Source organism: Ictidomys tridecemlineatus, chromosome 11 (assembly GCF_052094955.1).
Source record: "Ictidomys tridecemlineatus isolate mIctTri1 chromosome 11, mIctTri1.hap1, whole genome shotgun sequence".
NCBI classification, from domain to species: Eukaryota; Metazoa; Chordata; class Mammalia; order Rodentia; family Sciuridae; genus Ictidomys; species Ictidomys tridecemlineatus.
Window position 1 is genome coordinate 97,247,059 of NC_135487.1, and position 12,086 is coordinate 97,259,144.

Here is a 12,086-nt window from a genome sequence, read left to right on the forward strand (position 1 = left end):
TTATAACTTTTAAATAATTAGTATGGGAAAGAGGGTGTGTCAGAAAAACAACAGTGGATCAGTGTTAATAAAATTACAGCCCAAAGTCGACTTTAAGAAAGTTCCTTTCTTCCTGCATAAACAATGATTGGCGAACTTTTCTTGCTGGAAATCCCATATATCAAATCAGTAAACCCAAAGCAGCCAGCCAGGAACTGCCACACGACCACCACCACTGGCTTATCTCTTGCAAGAGGAAACATACTTTATACATATTTATATATATGTAGTCAGGGATACAGTAAGTCCTAAATAATAATTAATAAAAGAAAACATACTTTAAAAAGAAAAGAAATGAAAGGTAAGTGAAGTATTAAGAGAGTTATTTTTTTCAAGTAATAAAAATTTTGGCTAGCCGATTAGCAGTGGAAGAGAAATTAGCCAAATCAGGATAAACTGAGTATTTTCACAAAAAAAGACAAAGATTGAAGTGCCAACCATATAGTCAGAAAACTTTGTACTGAGAAGTTTGAAATTTTACTAAATAGACATTAAATGAACATGTAAATCATGTACAAAGTATTGTAACTCAATTTACTGTCAAGATTGCCAAATTCATTTTTTTATATGGAAAAAAAGTGTTTTTCTATTTCATGTCAAACATGAAGAGACCTCTCTGCAGGTACTGAAAGATGTATATTAGCTTAGAAAAACAAAGAACACAAAGTCAGATATTTTTATGTTTCATGGATTTTCTTTTTCCCTTTTTAGTAAAAGAAGGAATATTACTTGATTACACAGGACTTTCTGAGCTCTTAAAGGCTGAATTGGGATGGGTGTCATAGGCATCATTTTCCTGGTCTTCTGCAAAGCCCATAAGATGGTAGCCCTATTTTGCATAAATTAAGTGCAATTAGACGTTGTCCTCTTGGGTTTTCTATCTCTGTCTTTGATCTTCTTTAGCAAAATATGGGTATGTAGAAATATTTGTGCATGTTGCAATTTATGACAATTTTTTCATCTGTATAGTTTGTATTTTAACTAGAGACCTTTCCTATGGGAATGTTACTAAATTTTATTAAAAGATTGCTATTGTTCATCTAATACATGAAAAAAATTCAGTAAATCTGGTCGTGTGAACTTGGACTAGATACTCAGAGTTGTGACCTCATGCAAAGGGATTTGTGCAAAAAGTGTGGTGCTTTCCTCTCCTGGGCTCAGTTCTATTTCACACTCTCTTGCACTTCAGAAGATGAAGTGATGTCTTTCTAGCCAGTGCCTGTGCCTGCTAGGCATGCCAGTCTTGACATCTGGCCTGCAGCACCTTGCTCCACATCTGACCCAAGCTCAAAAGCACTGCTGTTCAGTATTAGTGGGAATTATTTTTTGTTGTTTGAAGTCTGTTTGGATACTCAACAAGCATCAACCTTTTAATTTGGGGGCCTAATTTTCATTCAGATATGTACCTCTGCAGGTGTACAAAGTATCAGATTTTACTTTCAGTGGACTGTACTTGCCAGACATGCCTTAAATTGTATTTTTTTGGAGAAGTTAATATACTTTCTTGGAGACAGGATAGCCTTTTCTTTAATATCCATTCAAAATGTATTCATTACATTTAGTGAGAGTTTTAACTTGTCACCAAACAAGACTCTTCTTAAAAGAAAATTTAAAACTCTTTGTGTTATATGTATAGGTTGCGTGTGGTGGTGCATGCCTGTAATTTCAGCAGCTCGGAATTTGAGGCAGGAAGATGGAGAGTTCAAGCTAGACTCAGAAAGGGCAAACTACAAAACAATTCAATGAGACCCTGTCTCTAAATAAAAAAATATATATATAGGGCTGAAGATGTGTCTTAGTGGTCAAGTGCTCCTGAGTTCAATCCCCAGTAACCCATCCCGCCCCTCAAAAGACAAAGCTTCATAATTTTGTATTTATTGAGCATGTTAACCATCTGTAAAACAGAGACCTTTAGCAATACTAGGCAAAGGATTTCAGGATAGACCATAAAGTCATGTATTTTGAAAAGCAGTGTTTGGTTATAAAAGAACACTTGAATTGCTTGTAAAGATAATTTAATTAAAAGATATATAAATGTTCTTGGGGAAAAAAAGATCCCTGGCCCATAGTAAGCAAAACAATCAGGGTGGAGGCTGGGATGCTTTTACTCCAAGTCCAGAGTGTTGTCAGGTTAACATAGGGCCTTCTGATACATCCCTCTCCTCAGGTAGATGTTTCCCCTTCATCCTGAAGTTATTTTCAATCAGGAGGAAAGAACATTTTTGGACTGCTATGACTTTTTATCCTGTGTATTTATCTTCTGTGTCCCCACTCAGGCAGTCCTGATATTGCCATACCCTAAATCTGACATGGAAAACAAAAGAGCTGGTCAAAAGTTCACTTGGTGAGTGGAACATCTTGAGATCCAGAAACCGTGGAGGAGCTCAGTACAATCTGGACCTCTGGTAACTTTATATGAACTGTTTGAGGACAATCAGCCAGTAGCTCATGGAGGTCCTGCCCCTGTTGTCTGTCAGAGTCTTCCTGGGTGAGAAAGTCCTTCAAATACTGGTTGAGTAGAAATGATACATCTCTCCATGTTGTAATTTTCTCCTTAACTGGGACATCTCTTGGGCCTGATCTTGAATGAGCAAACTGGATTCTCTGAAGCAGAATAGTGAGAAATTTAATACTGCAGAGTTTCACAATAGATTATCTGAGTTTTGAGAGAGATTTTGGTCTAAACATGCCCAAGAGTCTCTCAAATCAACTCCCATAGCCTATGGCAAAATAGAAAAAAAAAAAAAAAAGGTGAAACAGAGGCCTCTCGTATATGAGAAAGTGCTGAGTAAGATTCCTAGACATCTCCCTAGACATTCTCTAATCAAAGTCATATGTATTTCTTAATCTACTTCATAAAGATGCACCTTCTATTATCCTTTGGCCGAGAACATTTCCATGTGGAAATTCACATAGTGCATTGTCCCTGAATGGAATATTAGCCACACTCATAAATGTGATTCACACAGCTGGAGTTAACAAGAACAATGAAGAAGAGATTGACAGATTCAAGAAGTTTGTACACTTCTGAGTGAAAGGTTATTGAATCTTTCTAAGGGAGGAGATGATTGAAACCAAGAGTAAATGAGGCAGCACTTGCACAACCTTGTGGCTACATCAAAGGATACACAACTAGCTTGCTCACATAGAAACTTGCCTAATGTTACACATGGTGATTATTTTACTTGAATACATTTTAAAAAGTAGAAATAAAGCTTTTCACAACATTTTTAGATCATCAGGTACTCTATTATTTATTGCCTAATTTATTTATAAATATTTGTGAGGCATGTGCCTGCCATGGGACTTTGTGCTCTTCTTGCTCAAATGAGCTCTTAGTTTCCCCAGCAAAGCTGCCACACTTGAAAGACTCACACAACTCTCACCTCCCTGCACTGTGCACAGCCCTCTTACCTGAGCTTCTCAGTATCAGCCTCTCTGCCAGCTCCCCATCCATTCACAGAAACATCTCCCCCAGCACAGAATAAATGATGTAATTGTCCTTTTCACTTTCTAAAAAGAGACAGATGTGCCTTCCTCAGTGGACAGCTCACATGCTACTTTGGTCACTGCCTTTAGAGAAGGAGGTAGGCCTACCCCAGAGACAACAGGAACTTCAGTTCCAGGCTCTATGCAGGGACCTCCATCTCTTGTAATCTCCCCAAATACATGGAATTTGATTATCTTTAATTTATAGATGATGAGAGAGAAGTTCAAAGACATAGAAAATAAAATGGGAAAGTAATTCAATAAATTTTGTAGCTAGAATCACTTTAGTCTCTAAATCTTAGACCACTTTAGTTATCATAGCTACAGCTACTAATGAAATACTAAACTAGACATGAAGCACTGATTTTTTTGTACATTCAGAAAGAACCCAAGGATCATGGAGCTAAAGGTTCCCTTGTGCTCAGAATTTCAAGAAAAAGCAAACCTCTCCAAGATAAAAAAGTATATCTGGATGCTCTTAGGTAAAATATAAGGGTTATGACTATAAGTGCATGAAAGAACCATATCCAATGTTAATAAAGTTTGTGTTAAATCAGAAGTACTAGAACAAAGCACTTTGATGTTTATTCTATGCCAGGCGTCAATGTAAGATCTTTATGAGTATTAACACAAAAGTACATTACAACTCAAAGGTGTAGGTATAATTCTATTCCACATGGGCAAAGTAGAAAATTGAGGGGCAGACAATTCAATATATTGATTAGAGCCCAGGAGTTTGGCTGGTGCCCATATGCTACTCACAGTTAACCAAACACATTCTTTGGGATATTTTTTCTTTTTAAACTTTAAATTTCTTCACTATATTTTTAAAATAATTCTGAGAACCTACATTAATTTTGGACAGTGTGGACTTGAACAATGGTTTTCAACTGCCTCAGAGGTTGGTGTCCTGTCTGGTGCCAGCTGTCTCTGTGCTTTGCCCTGGAAACTTTCTGTGCAAATGTGCAGGACAAGATTGCCCAAGAGCTATGGTAAAGCCCTGCTGAGGAAGTTTTTTGCAAAGGCATGCAACCATATCAGTCTTGAACTTGAGCTCAGACACCAGCTACAGGTAATAGAGAATTCTGAGTGTATCAAGATAATAACAATATGTTGCAAGTGCTGCAACTTTCAAGCCTGCCTGCTTTGCAGAAACTTTCCCACAAATAACCTTTTTCTTGGGGGTGGGGGAAGCTACTGGGGACTGAACTCAGGGGCACTCCACCACTGAGTCACATCCATAGCCCTATTTTGTATTTTATTTAGAGACAGTCTCATTGGGTTTCTTAGTGCCTCACTTTTTGCTGAGGCTAGCTTTGAATTTATGATCCTCGTGCCTCAGCCTCCTTTGCAGCTGGAATTACAGGTATTCACCACTTCACCTGCCCCAACAAATAAACTTTTGATGATCAAACCCTATGTAAAACTGTGCTGTGCTACTTCTGGGTCAGTGTTCCTACATCAGAGGCTGGTGTCCCGTTTAGTCCCAGCTGTATCTGTAAATGTTTGTGTGTTTTCTTAATCCCCCATTCTCCCTCACTGGTCTTTATGGTTTGTCTGTGCCAGTTGAGGCAATTAATAAAATATATGCTACTTTATTCCAAACCTCACTTCTTGAAATCTTTAGAAGGCTTCTAGACTTACTATTTTTTGATACTCCTTCCCCCATTAAAAATTGTGCCACTAATTTCTGAAAAAAAAGTAGGTGAAGGAGGCAAATTTGAGTTCAGAGGTGGCAAGGTGGTTTCTAACCATAGTGATTAGCACAGGTCCCTATTTTCATGATTCAGTACAACCCTCTCTACTGAACAGGCCAATGGGATTCTATTGCTGGGCTCACTGTGGGAGGGAAGGCCCTGCCTGCAGCACAACTTGTGTTTCCCTGGGGATGATGGTCTCCTCCACCTACCCTCATTCTCACTTTGACCTCATGTACATAGAGCAGCTTCTGGACCTGCTGGCCATCCTTCATCCCTGAAGGTTTTTCATCTCAGAAACAGACACAGAGGGTGCTAGATGTTCTCTAATGTCTCAGAAACACCTCCAACTGCACTACAGGGAGAAGATATTTCTGCATTTATTAAAAAATAAAATAAAGTGCCTAAATCACAGGAAGCAGGGATTTCCACTCACCACTAGCATTTATGGTCTTCATGGTGTCACTTCTGGATACCAGAGTTACTGTTGGCAGCAGACCACTCTCTATCTCCTTTAAAAAAAGGTACTGTGCATTTTCACATTGGTTCCCAGCATAACCAGAAAGTACTGTCCAATTAGGACTTAACAGAACCTTAAACTGGATGGAGGATCATTAGTCACATTTCTATTAGGCAAACACAGTTGTTATGTTTTTAGGATCTGATATAGTACAGAGAGGATCCAGATAAAAATGGAGTAAGCTGTTCTTGAAGATGAAAAGGCATTTTCATACCTCCAGCAAAAATCAGTAGCTGGTAATTCACCCTATCCCTACCCCACACCTTACTTAAACTAGAAATGACTGTACTGTTATTACCTCATTATGCCATTGTCAGTAAATTGAAGGCAAAATATCAACACACATTCTTCTATAAATGTGTTAATGATGGGATTCATTTTGAGGAAATAAAGAGAAGATTCAATTCTGGAAAATATCTTATTTCTCAGAAAAGAAAGAGATGATCATACCTCACTTTGGTGACTGCAAGCCTATCAGCAACATAAGGTGTTTCTGCAGCTGATTGGCCATGGAGTAGGCTGTAAAATTAGGCATAAGAAAATTTCTCATTGAGGTCTTAGAACTCTTTTTTACTCTCTTCCAGTTGAGAGTGAAATTCCTGGTTGATATCTAAGAGGTTCATTTCAGCCTCTGGATCAGGTGAAGAACTGACAGATATGGCCATGGTGACATTTGTGGCAGAGGAGATGCATACAGGGACTGCAGAGAAGAAGGCCAAACATGTAACATGTTAGAAACAAACTAAATCAAGCAGGATTTATCAGGACAATGGGATGATTAACTTACTAGTGAGAAAATGTTAATTGACTGAAATACTTGAGAGTCCTCATCCCACAAAACAAGGCTCCAGATTCCTCTTATGGGTCACCTTGTTATTGGGAACAGAAGTCTTGGCCCACCGATCCATACTCTGTGCTGCCACAAGACCCCAATTTATGTGCACTATCACATTTTAAAAAAACTGCTTAAATGCTTCCTCTCATGCCTTTGTTTCTTCAGGAAAATCCTACTGATACCATAATGCCATGTTTTAATGTAGGGTAAAAGAAAGAAAGAAAGAAAGAAAGAAAGAAAGAAAGAAAGAAAGAAAGAAAGAAAGAAAGAAAGAAAGAAAGAAAGAAAGAAAGAAAGAAAGACTTAACAGCTATGTGAGTAATATTGTGTGCAAAACTTCCTCAACTGAAAGGGCAGAAGAACATCACTTGTTCTATTGCAATAATCCCCTTAACTTTAATTTGCCTAAATCAGAGCAGAACTATTTAAAGTAAAAATGGATGCTTCCAAATTCTCCATGCAGTGTGCATCCTCAAAATTTGTATATATTTGGTATGTATTTATCAACTATGAGGGCAGCTCCAAATTCGAGATTTGGGAGGATTAAAACCTTTTTGTAACTTTTACCTCTGAGAAACTATTATTCAAAATTTTGTCACTGTGACAAATACCTAAGGGAACTATCTCAGGAAAGGTAAGATTTATCTTGGATTATGGTTTAAGAGGTTTCAGTTTATTATTGGCTGTCTCAACTGCTTTGGGCCCGAGCTGAGGAAGAATATAATGGTGAATGGGTTTGGTGGAGAAAAAATTATGCACTAATGGCAACCAGGAAGAGAGAAAGGGTAAGGGGACTATGGCAGGGCCTGCAGGCAGTGACCTTGTTTCTCCAAACCTGCCCCACTGCCTACAGTCCACTCAGCTATCAATGGATGCACCCACTTCTGAAATCAGAGCCCTCATGCTCCAATCATTCTAAAAGTCCCACTTCTAAACATTGCTCTACTGGGGACCAAGACTTCAAAACACCAGTCTTAGGGGGGACCTTCCAATCCAAAATATCAGAGAACTCACAGGGGTTTTCATGATGAATATTAGAAAAATCTTCAGAGCATTGATACTCTAATATTATGACTTGCTATGAAGCTAAACTAAAGAAACCAGTGTAGTGAAAAAGGAGGAAATAAAACAAATGAAATATTAATGGAAAAACTACAGAGGCCAGAAATAAGCCTATGGATAAATCAACTGATCTTTAACAAAGATGGAAAGTCAATGTAATGGAGAAAGGAGGCTCACTATAATAAATGGTGCTGGAACAACTAGATACCCACATGCAAGAAAATAAATAAATAAATAAATAAATAAATAAATAAATAAATAAATAAATAAATAAAGAACCTAGAGAGAAGTCTTACACCTTTGACAATATGAATCACAGATTTAAATGTGAGGTGGAAAACTTTCAGATTCCTTGCTAAGGTGTGGATGTGGTTGAACTGTGTCCCCTAAAGATTCATAAGATGGAAGCTATCTCCCCACTGTAGCATTATTGAGATGATGGGAACTTTAAGAGATTAGATCAGGGATACCATCATCAGAGAGAATTAATGTTGTTCTCTAAAAATGACAAAAACTAGGTCAGTTCCTATGAGATCAGGTTGTATTAAAAGAGAAGCCTCTGCTGCCTGCTACTTTTTTTCTCACCTTTTGGCATTTCTAGCACACAATTCCACTGTGTGCTGCTGTCTGGCTTGTTATGACAAAACACAGCCTCAGCCAAATATGCTTGCCCATCACTCTTTCAGAACCCTGAGCAAAAATAAAAATCCCTCCTTTATAAATAACCCAGAATCAAGTATTTTATTAAAGGGCTAGTGAATTAATCCTTCTTTTCACTTTGTCCTTTGTGGGACCATCAAAGAACAGGAGTTAAATGCTCATCCCTTCCAGAGACAACCAGAAATAATGTTTTTTCATTGATCCCAGGTCCCTTGACATAGTTATTTCACAGTATAAAATTGTCACAAAAAACCTTATTGTATTTTTCATTTGGTATGTTTTTTTTTATTTTTAAATATTTTATCACAAACTATTACAACTATGTTCATGATAAGTTTCATCTTTAGAGTGCAGGAAGAGAGATGGATGTCTTTGTCTGGTTTTATGGTGGCTTCACAAATATGAATTGGTAACTCATTCCTTCTCTTTCTGAAAGAAAAAAAAGGTCTTTAATGTAGATATGATAAAATATTTTAGAAAAATTGTAGATAAAATCTGAATGTGAATCCATCAGGGGTTGAAAATTTCCCTATATTTATTTATTTATTTATATCAGAAATTCAACCTAGTGGTGCTTTACCATTGAGCTGTTTTTCCTGCCTGTTTTATTTATTTATTTTTTTTAATTTTGAAACAGGGTCTTGTTAAGTTACTCAGACCCTTGCTAAGTTGCTGAAGTTGACTTTGAACTTGTACTGCTCCTGCCTAAACCTCCTAACCACTGGAATTAAAGCATCCATTGATATCTTTTCATTATGAATACAATTTCAATAATGGTTAGAGCACTATTTCATTTTCTGTTTCATTTGGGGGTGATTGTGGTAGCTTGTGATTTTCAATAAATGGTTCCACATGTGAATCTCTTGTGAGATAGTTTATCATGGTGTACTATTGCATTTTTAGGCAATTATTGGCTTATGGTTATTAATATTCCATGTTATTTTTCAAGTAAGGACCAAATGGAGGTGCAGTCTGCCCAGAGCAAGGGCAATTGGAGATGGCCGGTGAGACATAGAGATCAGAACCTAAGTACAAACTTGCCATTTATTTAAAAAATATAAGTAAATAAGGACTAAACAAGTCACAGCAGAGGAGGTGGAAATCCTGGGTGAAGGTTTAGGAGTAGAAATGTCTGGGTTGCTGCAGAAATGATTTATTTTATGAAAATTTTCTTTATATCTATTGAACAGGACTCCATCCCTTGAATCTCCAGCCAGAACTAGTCCTTGAACAGATGTCCTCAATCTCGAACCTCTCCCTTCAACCTAAACCTCTCTAGACACAGAAGAAAGTCTATATGAAAGGAGAGAAGGTGTAGGGAAGGGAGACAGTGTATTGCAAGTCAGTCTGAACCCATAGAGTTCCAAGTTTTCAATTTTGTCAGTATTCAATAAAATTCATGCAAGTGCTTTAAAATATCTCAGAATGTTCAATCTGAAGCTTATTTATTGTCATTAATATTGTCATTTATTGTCATTAATAATTCTATCATTTTCTTCTGGTAGATGCCTCACTTTGTGCTGAGGCTAGCCTTGAATTTATGATCCTCGTGCCTCAGCCTCCTTTGCAGCAGGAATTACAGGTATGCACCACTGCACCTGCCCCAACAAATAAATTTTAATTACAAACCCTATGTAAAACTCTACTGTGCTACTCTGGGTCAGTGTTCCTACATCAGAGGCTGGTGTCCCGTTTAGTCCCAGCTGTCTCTGTAAATGTAATCTCCCATTCCCCCTCACTGGTCTTTATGGTTTGTCTGTGCCAGTTGAGGCAATTAATAAAATATATGCTACTTTATTCCAAACCTCACTTCTTGAAATCTTTAGAAGGCTTCTAGACTTACTATTTTTTTTTATATTCCTTCCCCCATTAAAAATTGTGCCACTAATTTCTGAAAAAAAAAGTAGGTGAAGGAGGCAAATTTGAGTTCAGAGGTGGCAAGGTGGTTTCTAACCATAGTGATTAGCACAGGTCCCTATTTTCATGATTCAGTACAACCCTCTCTACTGAACAGGCCAATGGGATTCTATTGCTGGGCTCACTGTGGGAGGGAAGACCCTGCCCTGCAGCACAGCTTGTGTTTCCCTGGAGATGATGGTCTCCTCCACCTACCCTCATTCTCACTTTGACCTCATGTACATAGAGCAGCTTCTGGACCTGCTGGCCATCCTTCATCCCTGAAGGTTTTCCATCTCAGAAACAGACACAGAGGGTGCTAGATGTTCTCTAATCAGAAACACCTTCAACTTCACTACAGGGACAAGACATTTCTGCATTTATTAGAAAAATAAAATAAAATGCCTACATCCCAGAAAGCAGGGATTTCCACTCACCACTAGCATTTCCAGTCTTCATGGTGTCACTTCTGGATACCAGAGTTACTGTTGGCAGCAGACCTCTCTCTATCTCCTTTAAAAAAAGGTACTGTGCATTTTCACATTGGTTCCCAGCATAACCAGAAAGTACTGTCCAATTATGACTTAACAGAATCTTAAACTGGATGGAGAATCATTAGTCACATTTCTATTAGGCAAACACAGTTGTTATGTTTTTAGGATCTGATATGGTATACAGAGGATCCAGATAAAAATGGAGTAAGCTGTTCTTGAAGATGAAAAGGCATTTTCATACCTCCAGCAAAAATCAGTAGCTGGTAATTCACCCTATCCCTACCCTACACCTCACTTAAACTAGAAATGACTGTACTGTTATTACCTCATTATGCCATTGTCAGTAAATTGAAGGCAAAATATTAACACACATTCTTCTATAAATGTGTTAATGATGGGATTCATTTTGAGGAAATAAAGAGAAGATTCAATTCTGGAAAATATCTTATTTCTCAGAAAAGAAAGAGATGATCATACCTCACTTTGGTGACTGCAAGCCTATCAGCAACATAAGGTGTTTCTGCAGCTGATTGGCCATGGAGTAGGCTGTAAAATTAGGCATAAGAAAATTTCTCATTGAGGTCTTAGAACTCCTGTTTACTCTCTTCCAGTTGAGAGTAAAATTCCTGGTTGATTTTTAAGAGGTTCATTTCTGCTGCTGGATCAGGTGAAGGACTGACATATATGGCCATGATGACATTTGTGGGAGAGGAGATGCAGACAGGGACTGCAGAGAAGAAGGCCAAACATGTAACATATTAGAAACAAACTAAATCAAGTAGGATTTATCAGGACAATGGGATGATTAACTTACTGTTGAGAAAAAGTTAATTGACTGAAATACTTGAGAGTCCTCAGCCCACAAAACAAGGCTCCAGGTTCCTCTTATGGGTCACCTTGTTATTGGGAACAGAAGTCTTGGCCCACCTATCCATACTCTGTGCTGCCACAAGACCCCAATTTATGTGCACTATCACATTTTTTTTAAACTACTTAAATGCTCCCTCTCATGCCCTTTGTTTCTTCAGGAAAATCCTACTGATATCATAATGCCCAGTTTTAATGTAGGGTAAAATAAATAAATAAATAAACAAATAAATAAATAAAGACTTAACAGCTATGTGAGTAATATTGTGTGCAAACCTTCCTCAACTGAACGGGCAGAAGAACATCACTTGTTCTATTGCAATAATCCCCTTAACTTTATTTTGCCTAAATCAGAGCAGAACTATTTAAAGTAAAAATGGATGCTTCCAAATTCTACATGCAGTGTGCATCCTCAAAATTTGTATATATTTGGTATGTATGTATCAACTATGAGGGCAGCTCCAAATTCGAGATTTGGGAGGATTAAAACCTTTTTGTAACTTTTACCTCTGAGAAACTATTATTCA

At 37.7% G+C, this 12,086-nt stretch overlaps 1 pseudogene; it reads right to left on the reverse strand.

Moving 5' to 3' along the window:
- Positions 1-2,376: 2,376 nt before the first annotated feature.
- LOC144368617 (putative NBPF family member NBPF5) lies at positions 2,377-11,384 on the reverse strand (annotated as a pseudogene).
- Positions 11,385-12,086: the final 702 nt, after the last annotated feature.